At 49.6% G+C, this 12,756-nt stretch overlaps 1 protein-coding gene across 3 annotated transcripts in view; it reads right to left on the bottom strand.

The window, feature by feature from the left end:
- LOC133283275 (olfactory receptor 14C36-like) overlaps positions 1–12,756 on the bottom strand; it is a 538,687-nt gene that overhangs the window by 210,162 nt on the left and 315,769 nt on the right. The gene's annotated exons all lie outside the window — the stretch shown is intronic.

The raw sequence follows: 12,756 nt of genomic DNA, 5'->3' as shown, positions 1-12,756 counted from the left end.
TCTGGAGCACATCCTCCTCCTTATCTACACAGAAACTGCAGCTGCATTGCCCTGCACCCAGTGCCTTACCACAAACAGGGCTGGGAAGGTTTCTCCTTCAGAAGGTTCCTCCTCCTCCTCCTCAGCATCCTCCACTGCCAAGTGCCTTTAAGCTCCCTGTGTCTCGCAGGTCTCCCCTCGGTCCCAGTTCAGCAGCAGAGGCCCAGCCCAAGGTGGCTCTGCCTCTGCCCCACTGGGCTCCTTCCAGGGCTCCCTGGGGCTCCAGGAAACACCATGGGAAACAGCCTGATGATACAAAGATTTAAGGCTAAAAATCTTCGTTTATTACAATCAATCAATTAATTTGAAAATGGCCCTTTGAGAACATCGAGTCCAACCATTAACCTATCCCTGGGAAGTCCACACACTGAGCATGAGAACATCTCTGGTAGGATACCCTGGTTGGATGGTCAGCAACAGCAACTGGGGCTTTAAAGTTGAATTTTACATCCTACCTTAATTTCACTAATTTATATCCTATTCTGTTTGTTGTTAAACATTCTGCTATACATTAGAGCATAGAAATCAGCTGAACAAGTTATGTTGATGCAGAAACCTGTCCATATATATAATTGTACTTAAACTCATTTAAGAAATTCTTAACAACTAAGCAACCAAACATTGCCCTCAATTTATAACTGGAATTCAGCACTACTCTGTTTACTGGCACAGCGTCAAGAGGTGAGCACACCACTCTGAGAAAGATGAACTGACGTTAGTTACGGGGTGGAATGTGCTGATGCACTTCCCCCCCCATTTCCTGGAGCCCTCTGCTTCCCCAGGAGTTCCTGTTAGGCCCCAGCCTTTGCACACTGCAAGGAGTTGGATGCTGGCTGCTCCCTGGCTGCACCAGGAGCTCTGGTTGCCTGGCAAAGGTGGGAGCAGCACACAGAGATCAGGAAAGTTGGATACTCCCTGCTCATACCAGGAGCTCTTTCAGGTTGATCAGGCATTCCCTGACAGCCTGCAACAGAGCTGTTGTGCACTGTTGAAACTGACACAGAATTGAGGCCAGGATGAAATCTGACTGATGACTAAAGCCCGTCACCTGACGACCCTACAAGTGGTGGTGCCAAGAGAGAGATCCTTTGACCTCTCCTGGACCGCACTGTGCTGTGAGCGGCATCTCCCTCATAGTGAGGCACCTCTGAGAGCCCCCTAAACTCTCCAGTTTAGCTAATAGGGAGATCATCTGGCTGGGCCGATCCTGCTGCTCACTGACACTCAGCCCTTCGCCCGCTGAGGAGTGCTTCCAGAGCTGCTGGGAGTATTGTGCTCTGCTTTTACTTTTCGCTGCACCAAGGGTAGCTTTAGCATAGGGATGCATCTAGATCTGTGCACAGCCATCTAGCTCCATCTCAGTGTGTTGTGTTAGGTTGGATATTTAATTGCAAGTGCGTGTATATTAGCTTCAGTGATCAAGTGCTGTTAGAAATCCTGTGATTGAGTTTACAAATGCAAACTGCTGCTAGCTGGCATTTGTGATCCTTTAGGTGAATACCAGGCCTGAGACTAAGATGGAATCCAGCTGCATGCAGACTGCTCTTGGAGAGGGAGCTTAGAAAGCAAAGAGATCCAATCTGAACTTCGTGACTCAACAAGAGGGTCTCCCTTATTCCTTTCTGTTTGCAGTTTCTATACACATGATTTCAGTTCAATGCTGTATAAATCACTTGAATCCAGTCCTGGATAAATCCTTGCCAGGTCTGACACAATCTCTTTTTGTAGATGGTGGAGTGGGGCCTCGCCACCAAATCCTGAGGAATCCTGCTTTTAGAAATTCACATTAAAATCACTTTTGCTGGTATGTGTGGAAGTGATTCTTTCAGCAATCCTAAACAGTTTCACAACAGGCACCAGGACATCTCTGGGAAACACGTTCCAGTGTCTCACCACCCTCACCAGAAAGAATTTCTTTAGAGAACACAGTTTCTGTTTCACTGCAGACAAAGGAGGCAGGAGAGAAGGGGTGGGGAGCACGCACCCCAGCCCCGACTCCGCACAGGGCAGCGAGGGGTGCTGCTCTTCACTACAGCACAGCTGGGCTGAACTGAGTCAGTGCTTACACAGAAACCTGTCCTTGTCCCTGATGAAGCTCTACAGGCCACAGGCTTCTCCACAAGTACCAGCCCATCTGTTTTTCTTGTCACGTCTTGCCCAGTGTCACAAGCTGTGGCACAAGGGGAGGCCCTTGTTGCTGTCTCTCCTGGAACACAGGGAAGTAGAAAATGAAATACTTTTTTTAATAATGAAACCCATTCCAGTTACCACAGAAAATATGGAACAAGATGCTAGAGCCCTACAGGTTTTACCAGGAAGAGCAACAACTAACTAAAAATTCCCTCCTGCGCTGTTTCCTTTCCCAGCCCATGGATACTTCCCTCAGTAACTGGCAAGTGCACATGACACAGAAGAGATCTGTGTATCTGCTGCACATGAAGGTGAACAGTTCCTTTTGGTGTTAGAGCTGTAGAGTCAGATTTATCTCCAAAGCAACTCAACCATGGACCAAGGAAACAGGCAGGGAATTTTCAGCTGTACCTGCAGTGTCCTGCAAAAGCAGGCAAGTCAGGGCCAGGATGCACAAGGCAAGGCAGGGCAAGGTGAGGCAAGGCAAGACAGGGCAAAACAAGTTATGGCAAGGTAAGGCAAGGTAAGGCAAGGCCAGGAAGGGCAGGGCAGGGCAGGGTAAGGCAGGGCACGGAGAGGTAGGGCAAGGCAGAGCAAGGAAGTTCAAGGCAGATCACGGCAAGGCAAGGCAAGGTAAGGCAATGAAAGGCAAGTCAAGTCAAGGCATGGCAAGGCAGGGTAAGGCAGGGTAAGGAAGTTCAAGGCAGATCAAGACAAGGCAAGGCAAGGCAAGGAAAGGCAAGGCAAGGCAAGGGAGTCAAGGCCAGGGCAGGCTAGGGCAGGCCAGGCAAGGCCAGGCAAGGTGAGGCAAGGCGAGGCAAGGAATGGCAAGGCAAGGAATGGCAATAGAAGGAAAGTAATGGCGACGCGAGGCATGGCAAGGCGAGGTGAGGCATGGCAAGGTGAGGTGAGGCAAGGCAAGGCGAGGTAAGGCAAGGCAAGGCGAGGTGAGGCAAGGCGAGGCGAGGCGAGGCAAGGCAAGGCCATTAAAGGCCAGGCAAGGAAAGGAGAGGCGAGTCGAGCTGAGGCAAGGCAAAGCAAGGGAAGGAAACTCCTCGCAAGGCGAAACTAGGTGAGGAAAGGCGAGGTGATGAGAGGTGAGGCAAGGCAAGGCAAGGGAAGGAAACTCCTCGCGAGGCGAAACTAGGTGAGGAAAGGCGAGGTGATGAGAGGTGAGGCAAGGCAAAGCAAAGCAAGACCAGAGACCAGGAAAGGCAAGGCATTGCAAGGGAAGGAAAGACATGGCAAGGAAAGGCAAATCAATGCAAGGCAAACCAATGCAAGACAAGGGAAGGCAAGGGAAGATAAGGCAAGGAATGGCAAGGCAAGGAAAGGCAAGGCAAAGCAAGGGAATGCAAGGCAAGGGAAGGCAAGGGAAGATAAGGCAAGGCACGTCAAGGGAAAGAAAGACCTGGCATTGTGAGGTGAGGCGAGGCAAAGCAATGCAAGGCAAGGCAAGGAAAGGCAAGGCATGCAAGGGAAGGAAAGGCATGGTGAGGTGAGGCAACGCGAGGCGAGGCAAGGCAAGGCAAGGCAAGGCAAAGCGAGGTGAAATGAGGTGAAGCGAGGCGAGGCAAGGAAAGGCCATTCCAGGCCAGGCAGGGCAAGGCTAGTCGAGTCAAGGTGAGGCGATGTGAGGCGATTCCAGGCAAAGCAAGGCAAGGCGATGGAAGGCAAGGCAAGGGAAGGAAAGGCATGGCAAGGCATGCCAAGGAAAGGCATGGCAAGGCAAGGGAAAGCAAGGCAAGGCAAGGCAAGGGAAGGCAAAGCGAGGCGAGGCAAAGCCAGGCAAGGCAAGGGAAGGAAAGACCTGGCGAGGCGAGGCGAAGCAACGTAAGGCAAGTTCAAGCAAGGAAAAGCAAGGCAAGGCCATTTAAAGCCAGGCAAGGCGAGGTGAGATGAGGCGAGACTAGGTGAGGCAAGGCAATGTGAAGGCAAGGCAAGGCATGGCAAGGAAAGAAAAGTCCTGGTGAAGCCAGGCGAGGCGTATTGATGCAAGACAAGGGAAGTCAAGGCATGGCATGGCAAGGGAAGGAACACCTCAGCACCAGCCGGCCGATAACTCGCCCTGCAGCCTGACCAAGCACCGACCAATACCTCCTATAACCTGGAGTCCTAGCCCTTCCAGGTAACTCTCAGTTACATCCTGGGAATGATGTGTGGCGAGGACAAGGGCCAGGACAGGGAAGAGCAACGTACAGATACAGGTACAAAGCCACGGCCACCTTCGTCCCGCCCTGCTGCTGGAGCCCGCCTGTACTACAAGTTATTGCCATAAAGCACAGTCAGACAAGAACCTTAGCCCAAGCCCCACACTTGATAAACACTAAGACAGCAAATACTGGCTCTAAGTAAGTTACAACAGTCTGAAACTGTGAGATGAAGAGGAACAATTCTGAGAGCCAATAAATCGGCATTGTGATGAGTGACTATTAATCTGGTCAAATCTGGCGTTATCTCAACCTCTGTGCCCCAGTTAGGCGCCAAAAAGAACTGTTGTGGTTTAAAACCAGTCAGGCAGCTTGTTCACTCACTCCCCTCCTTCTTACCCGCCCCCTACTCCCAGAGGGACAGAGAGGAGAATCGAAAAGAATGCAACTCCCATGGGTTGAGATAAGAACAATTTAGTTACTAAGGTCTACCACACATCACTACCGCTACCACCAATGACAAAGGAAATAACAAGGGAAGAGAATACAACATCTCACCACCAGCTGACTGATAACTCACCCCCCCCCCCAACCTGAACAAGCACCGACCGGTACCTAGTCCAACCTGGCAGTCCTCTAGCCCTTCTGGGTAACTCCCTGTTACATCCTGGGCATGACATGATGTGGCTTGGAATACCTCTTTGGTCAGTTTGGGTCAGGTGTCCTGGCTCAGATTCCTCCCAGATTCCCCTCCTCCCTCGCAGAGCATGAGGCTCAGAAAGTCCAAGCCTTAAGTCAAAACCACAGCGCTGCACCAGCTACTAAGAAGGAGAAAAATGACTGCTACTGCTAAAGCCAGAACACTCACCAATGACCTTTCTAAGAGTCAACTAAGACCCCTCTATGACCCCTCAAGGAGTCCTGTATGACTCCTCTGACACTCCTCAATGGTGCCCCTACGACTCCTCTATGATGCCCCTATGACACCTCTATGATTCCTCTATGACTCCACTATAACTCTAAGACACCTCTATGACTGTAAGACTCTTCTATGTCTAACTTCTCCATGACTCACTCCCCTACAATTCCTCTAAGACTCCCCTGACTCCTAGATGACTCTACTATGACTCATCTATGAGTCCTCTACGACTCCTCTATGACTGCCCTATGAATCTATGATCCTATGACTCCTCTAAGACTCCTGTAAGACCCCACTATTACTCTCTATGACTCCTCTATGACCCGTCTATGACTCCTCTATGACTCCTCTATAACGACTCTATGATGTCTCTATGACACCTCTATGACTGCTCTATGAATCTATGACACTAGGACTCCTCTATTATTCCAATATGACTCCCCTATGACTATTCTTTGACTCCACTATGACTCCTGTATGACTCCTGTATGAGTCCTCGATGACTCCTCTATGAATCTATGACACTATGACTCCTCTAAGACACCTCTATGACTCCACTATGACTCCTCTATGACTCCTCTATGTCTCTTCTATGACAACTCTAAGACACCTCTATGACTCCACTATGACTCCTCTATGACTCCTCTATGTCTCTTCTATGACAACTCTAAGACGCCTCTATGACCTCTCTATTACTACACTATGACCCCTATATGACCCCTCTAAGACGCTTCTATGACCCCCTACGACTCCACTATGACCCCATTATGACTCCTCTAAGACATCTCTGTGACTCCACTATGACCCCTCTATGACCCATCTGTGACTCTTCTATGAATCTTCTATGACTCCACTATGACTCCTCTACGACTCTTCCATGTCTCCTCTACAACACCTGTACGAATCCTCTACGATTCCTCTACGACTCCTCTACAACTTCTCTACAATTCTTCTATGACTTCTCTATGACATTATGACTCCTCTTTGATACCACTATGATTCCACTATAAACTCCTTTATGACTTCTGTATGAGTCCTTGATGATTCCTCTATGGCTCCTCTATCAATCTATGACACAATGACTCCTCTATGACACCTCTATTAATCCTCTATGACTCCTCTCTCACTCCTCTATGAAACCTTTATCACTCCTCTATGACTCCTATATGACTCCGGTATGATTCCTCTACGATTCTGGCTCCTCAAGGACTCCACTAGGACTCTTCTGTGACGCCAGCATGACTACTCTATGTCTCTTCTATGAATCCTCTATGACTCGATGACTCCTGCATGACTCCTCTATGACTCCTCTATGACTCCTGATTGACTCCTCTATGACTCGTCTATGACTCCACTATGACTCCTTGTCGTGGTTTAAACCCAGTCAGGCAACTTGTTCACTCACTCCCAGTGAGTGGTGCCGGGCTGACAACAATCAAGGCCCCCCCCCCCCACCGGGGCCCTCCCCTTCCCCCCTCCCGGAGGAATTGGGAGGAGGATCAAAAGGGTGCAACTCCTACGGGTTGACACAAGAACAGTCCAGCAACCAATGTACAACACAAATCACCACCGCTACTACCAACAACAACAATGATAAGAGAAAATAACAAGGGAAGAGAATACGATACCACCGGCCAAGAAACGAGTCCCACCCCGAAGCGCGTGTCCTTCCGGGTAACTCCCAGTCACCCCCCACCCCGGGCATGAAGTGCTGTGGTATGGAATACCTCCCCGGCTAGCCCGGGTCAGGCGCCCCATCTCTGCTTCCTCCCGGCTTCCCCTCCTCCCTGGCAGAGCATGAGCCTCACAAAGTCCTTGGTCAGGGTAAACATCACTTAGCAACAACCGAAAACATCGACTTCACCAACAATGTTCTCAGGCTGGAAGTCAAAACACAGCACTGCACCAGCTAGCACAAAGGAAAAAAAAAACATGACTGCTACTGCTGAACCCAGGACATTATCCACCCCTTATTCCATGCCATTCACGTCGTGCTCAGATCCCACATTTTCAATACACCATCGCTCTCCCATATATATACATCCATATACATACAGACCAAGAGGAAAAGATCATTTTCTTAGTGCATGGACCAATCCCTATAATGCTGCCGAGTCCATTCGGTCCATGATGTTCCAAGTTCATTCTCTGTTGGGATGATGGCTGGAGGGAAGTCAGGGCCAGTCGCTGGTGACCTGGAGACATCTAGTTGATGGGCTATAAAAGCATTACACAGCAGGCAACGGCATACAATTGAGTTCACTGGCTGTTTTCCCCTAAAATCAAATCCCCTTGAGGTATACATCGGACTTCCCCATCTTCCCGCATTACCCACCAGGTATATCCAGGTCCCTGAGCAAAAGCAATCCCACGAGTGGGTTTGCCTTTACCTGAAGCAGGAATAACCCAGACTGTCTTCCCCAGCAAATTCTTCATATGCACCACGGGAACTTTGTCCCCCTCTACAATATGTAAAAGTTCTGACTGGGCTGGGCCAGCCCTGTTGGCAGATCCTCTGGTGTTGACCAACCAGGTGGCCTTTGGTAAGTGTGTATCCCAATGCTTGAAAGTTCCCCCACCCATCGCTCTCAGTGTAGTTTTTAACAGCCCATTGTACCGTTCGATTTTCCCAGAGGCTGGTGCATGGTAGGGGATGTGATATACCCACTCAATGCCATGCTCTTTGGCCCAAATATCTATAAGGTTATTCCGGAAATGAGTCCCATTGTCTGACTCAATTCTCTCTGGGGTGCCGTGTCGCCACAAAATCTGTTTCTCAAGGCCCAGGATAGTGTTCCGGGCAGTGGCATGGGGCACAGCGTATGTTTCCAGCCACCCGGTGGTTGCTTCCACCATGGTAAGCACATGGCGCTTGCCTTGGCGGGTTGGTGGCAGTGTGATATAGTCAATCTGCCAGGCCTCCCCATATTTATACTTCAACCATCGTCCTCCATACCAAAGAGGCTTTAACCGCTTGGCTTGTTTAATTGCAGCACATGTTTCACACTCATGAATAACCTGGGCAATAGTGTCCATTGTTATGTCCACCCCTCGGTCACGGGCCCACCTGTATGTTGCATCTCTGCCCTGATGGCCTGAAGTGTCATGGGCCCACCGGGCCAAAAATAATTCACCTTTATGTTGCCAATCTAAGTCCATCTGAGCCACTTCAATCTTAGCCGCTTTATCCACTTGTTGGTTGTTCTGGTGTTCCTCAGTGGCCCGACTCTTGGGTACATGGGCATCTACATGACGTACCTTCACCACCAGGTTCTGCACCCTGGCAGCAATATCTTTCCACAGTGCAGCAGCCCAGATGGGTTTACCTCTGCGTTGCCAGTTGCTCTGCTTCCATTGCTTCAACCACCCCCACAGGGCATTTGCCACCATCCATGAGTCAGTATAGAGATAAAGTACTGGCCACTTTTCTCGTTCAGCAATGTCCAGGGCCAGCTGGATGGCTTTCACCTCGGCAAATTGACTCGATTCACCCTCTCCTTCAGCAGTTTCTGCAACTTGTCGTCCAGGACTCCATACAGCTGCCTTCCATCTCCGATGCTTTCCCACAATACGGCAAGAGCCATCAGTAAACAAGGCATACTGCTTTTCACTTTCTGACAGTTTATTATATGGTGGGGCCTCTTCAGCACGCACCACCTCCTCCTCTGGTGACATTCCGAAATCTTTGCCCTCTGGCCAGTCCATGATGACTTCTAGAATGCCTGGACGACTGGGATTTCCTATTCGAGTTCGTTGTGTAATTAGTGCAGCCCATTTACTCCATGTAGCATCAGTTGCATGATGTGTAGAGGAGACCCTGCCTTTGAACATCCAGCCCAGCACGGGCAGCCGGGGTGCCAGGAGGAGCTGTGCTTCAGTGCCAATCACTTCCGAAGCAGCTCGAACCCCTTCATAGGCTGCCAGTATCTCTTTCTCAGTTGGGGTATAGCTGGCCTCAGATCCTTTGTATCCCCGACTCCAAAAGCCGAGGGGTCGACCTCGAGTCTCCCCTGAAGCTTTCTGCCAGAGGCTCCAGGTAGGACCGTTCTCCCCAGCTGCAGTGTACAGCACATTTTTTATATCTGGCCCGCTCCGGACTGGTCCAAGGGCTACTGCATGAACTATCTCACGTTTAATTTGCTCAAAGGCTTGTTGCTGCTCAGGGCCCCATTTAAAATCATTCTTCTTCCGGGTCACATGATAGAGAGGGCTTACAATCGAACTGTAATTTGGGATGTGCATTCTCCAGAACCCCACTGCACCCAAGAAAGCTTGCGTTTCTTTCTTATTAGTTGGTGGAGACATTGCTGTTATCTTGTTGATCACATCTGTGGGGATCTGTCTACGTCCATCTTGCCATTTTATTCCCAAAAATTGAATCTCCTGTGCAGGTCCCTTGACCTTACTCCGTTTTATGGCAAAACCGGCTTTCAGCAGGATTTGGATTATTTTCCTCCCTTTCTCAAAGACTTCTTCCGCTGTATCGCCCCACACAATAATATCATCAATGTATTGCAGGTGTTCTGGAGCTTGCCCCTGTTCCAGTGCAGTCTGGATCAGTCCATGGCAAATGGTAGGGCTGTGTTTCCACCCCTGGGGCAGTCGGTTCCAAGTGAACTGGACACCCCTCCAAGTAAAAGCAAACTGTGGCCTGCACTCTGCTGCCAAAGGAATGGAGAAAAATGCATTGGCAATATCAATCGTGGCATACCACTTGGCTGCCTTTGACTCTAGTTCATACTGAAGTTCTAGCATGTCCGGTACGGCAGCACTCAATGGTGGTGTGACTTCATTCAGGCCACGATAGTCTACTGTTAGTCTCCATTCTCCATTAGACTTTCGCGCTGGCCATATGGGGCTATTAAAGGGAGAGCGGGTCCTGCTGATCACCCCCTGACTCTCCAGTCTACGGACCAGTCGATGGATGGGAATCACTGAGTCTCGGTTGGTGCGATATTGCCGTCGGTGCACTGTTGTGGTCGCAATTGGCACTTGTTGTTCTTCAACTTTCAGCAACCCCACAGCAGAGGGATCTTCTGAGAGACCAGGCAAGGTGGACAGCTGCTCAATTTCCTCAGTCTCCAAAGCAGCAATACCAAAAGCCCACCGGTACCCTTTTGGGTCTTTGAAGTACCCTCTCTTGAGGTAGTCTATGCCGAGGATGCATGGAGCCTCTGGACCAGTCACAATAGGGTGCTTTTGCCACTCCCTCCCAGTCAGGCTGATTTCAGCCTCCAGCACAGTCAACTCTTGGGATCCTCCTGTTACTCCAGAAATATAGATGGGTTCCACCCCTTGACAGCTTGATGGCATCAGGGTACACTGTGCACCGGTATCTACTAGAGCCTTATACTTCTGTGGGACTGATGTGCCAGGCCATATGATCCACACAGTCCAGTAAATCCGATTGTCCCCTACCTCCACCTGGCTGGAGGCAGGGCCCCTCTAATGGTCGTCACAGCATTGGACACTTAAGTCGTGTTGAAAGGGATTATTCTTCGTTATCACAGGAGCTGGAGTAAAATCAGCTCTTCCACTCCATCTGGGAAACTGCTCACCAGAGACTGAAGCCGTAGCTCTCATGGGACGATCAGTCTTGGCCCTTGCTCCCCTCTTCAGTTCACTCAGCCGTTCCTCCAAAGCTGAAGTAGGTTTTCCATCCCACTTTGTCATGTCTTCTCCGTGATCCAGCAGGTAAAACCATAGGGTACCCCGTGGCGTATACCTTCTGTATCTCCTCTCTCGAACAATAGGACGTCTTTTGTTAATAGCTGAGACGTGTGTTGGTACACGTGAGGAGCTGGATAAATCAGATACATCGTCCCTCAATTTGTCAAGGTCCTGAGACAGTTTTTTCACAGCTGAGATGATGGAAGGAGTGAGATTGTCTTCGAACTCTCGGAGTTTATGAACCATTTCATCCACTGTTAGTGGTACTATGTCATTCCAGGTCACTGTTGCCAATGAATGGGCATATGATGACGGTGCATTCCATGTAAGTTTTCGCCACATGGGTCGTGTACATTCAACTTCATCTGGATCTATAGGTGTATCCCCGTTATTCGGCTTGATGTGATAGATCATCTCTACGATGGCCAATTCCCTCAGAGACTGGATGCCTTTGTCTATAGTAGTCCACTTGGCCGAACGACTCGTAACATCGTCCTTGTACGGAAACCTTTCTTTCACAGCTGCCAAGAGCCTCCTCCAAAGGCTGAGGGACTTTTTCTCTCTTGCAATTGCTTTGTCAATTCCCCCTTCTCTAGCAAGTGATCCCAGCTGCTTGGCTTCTGTACCTTCTAGTTCGTGACCATCGGCCCCATTGTCCCAGCATCGGAGTAACCAGGTGATGATGTGCTCCCCTGGTTGACGGGTAAAATCTTTTCGCATATTCCGCAGCTCGGTTGAGGTCCGAGGTCGAGAAGTTACCTCTTCTTCTTCGTCATGTGATGATGACTCCTGATCAGATTCTGGACCGGGTGGTGAATTCATTGGTTCTTCATCTCGCTTCACCCTTTTTGCCTCCTTTTTGCTTGTCCTCTTGCGTACAGGGGCAACTGATATTGGTACGAATTGGTCCTCTGGTTTGGCTGCAGTGATTATCACTGTGGTTTGAGTAGCGACTGTACTTGTTGCTGGGGGTGGTGTAGCTGCTGTGCTTGGAGCTGGGGTAACCGCGCTGTCTGTTGCAGTTGAAGTTTGAGCAGCTGCTGTACTTGCCACTGGGGTAGCTGCGCAGTTCATTGCAGCCAAAGTTTGAGTAGCGACTGTCGCTTTGCCCTCAAATCCGCCGACATTCTTTTCCTTTTGAAGGTGCTGGATAGTGTTGAACAAGGCCCTGTAAGCATAGGCCAAGCCCCAGCACGTTGCCGTGATTTGTCCATCTCTGGTATGGCCAGAATGACCACACACCTCATTTAAGTGTTTTACTAATTCTTCTGGATTTTGCAGTTGTTCGGTAGTGAAATTCCAAAATACTGGAGGGGCCCACTGACCTAGATACTTGCCCATACTATCCCACACACCCTGCCACTCATGGCTGTCCAGCCTCTGGGAAAATCTCTCGGTCCTCCTACATCGTCATTTGACCCCAGACAAGACCCAAACCTGAATCTGCTTAACTCTTGAAATCAGTAGTGGGCAAAACACACTCTGTATGCGTGTTAGCATGGTGATTCCCATCACCATCAGCAAACAAGTCTCAACAGCATTAAAAGGCCATTCAAAAAATTCAAAACTCTCAAATGTAAATGGTCTGGGGGGACGATTAGGAGGGTAAAAGGATGTCTCCTTCACAGGTTGAGCACCTGAGAAGGAGAAAAAAGATGTGTAATTGCTAAGCACTTCCATCATATACCTCCCAAAGTATAAAGGTGGTGACCACACTGGGAACTTATGTGGCTTATGCCAGATCAGTTTCATGATCAATGATTCTATTGTATTACAAGTCATTACCATAAAGTACAATGGGATAAAAACCTTAGCCCAAGCCCCACACTTAATAAACACTAACACAGC

This window comes from Pezoporus flaviventris, unplaced genomic scaffold (assembly GCF_033815535.1).
Source record: "Pezoporus flaviventris isolate CSIRO_AGI_PZ_B2104156 unplaced genomic scaffold, CSIRO_AGI_Pfla_v1 ptg000160l, whole genome shotgun sequence".
NCBI classification, from domain to species: Eukaryota; Metazoa; Chordata; class Aves; order Psittaciformes; family Psittacidae; genus Pezoporus; species Pezoporus flaviventris.
Note: the sequence above shows the minus strand (reverse complement) of the source record. Positions and strands in the feature narration are given on the sequence as shown.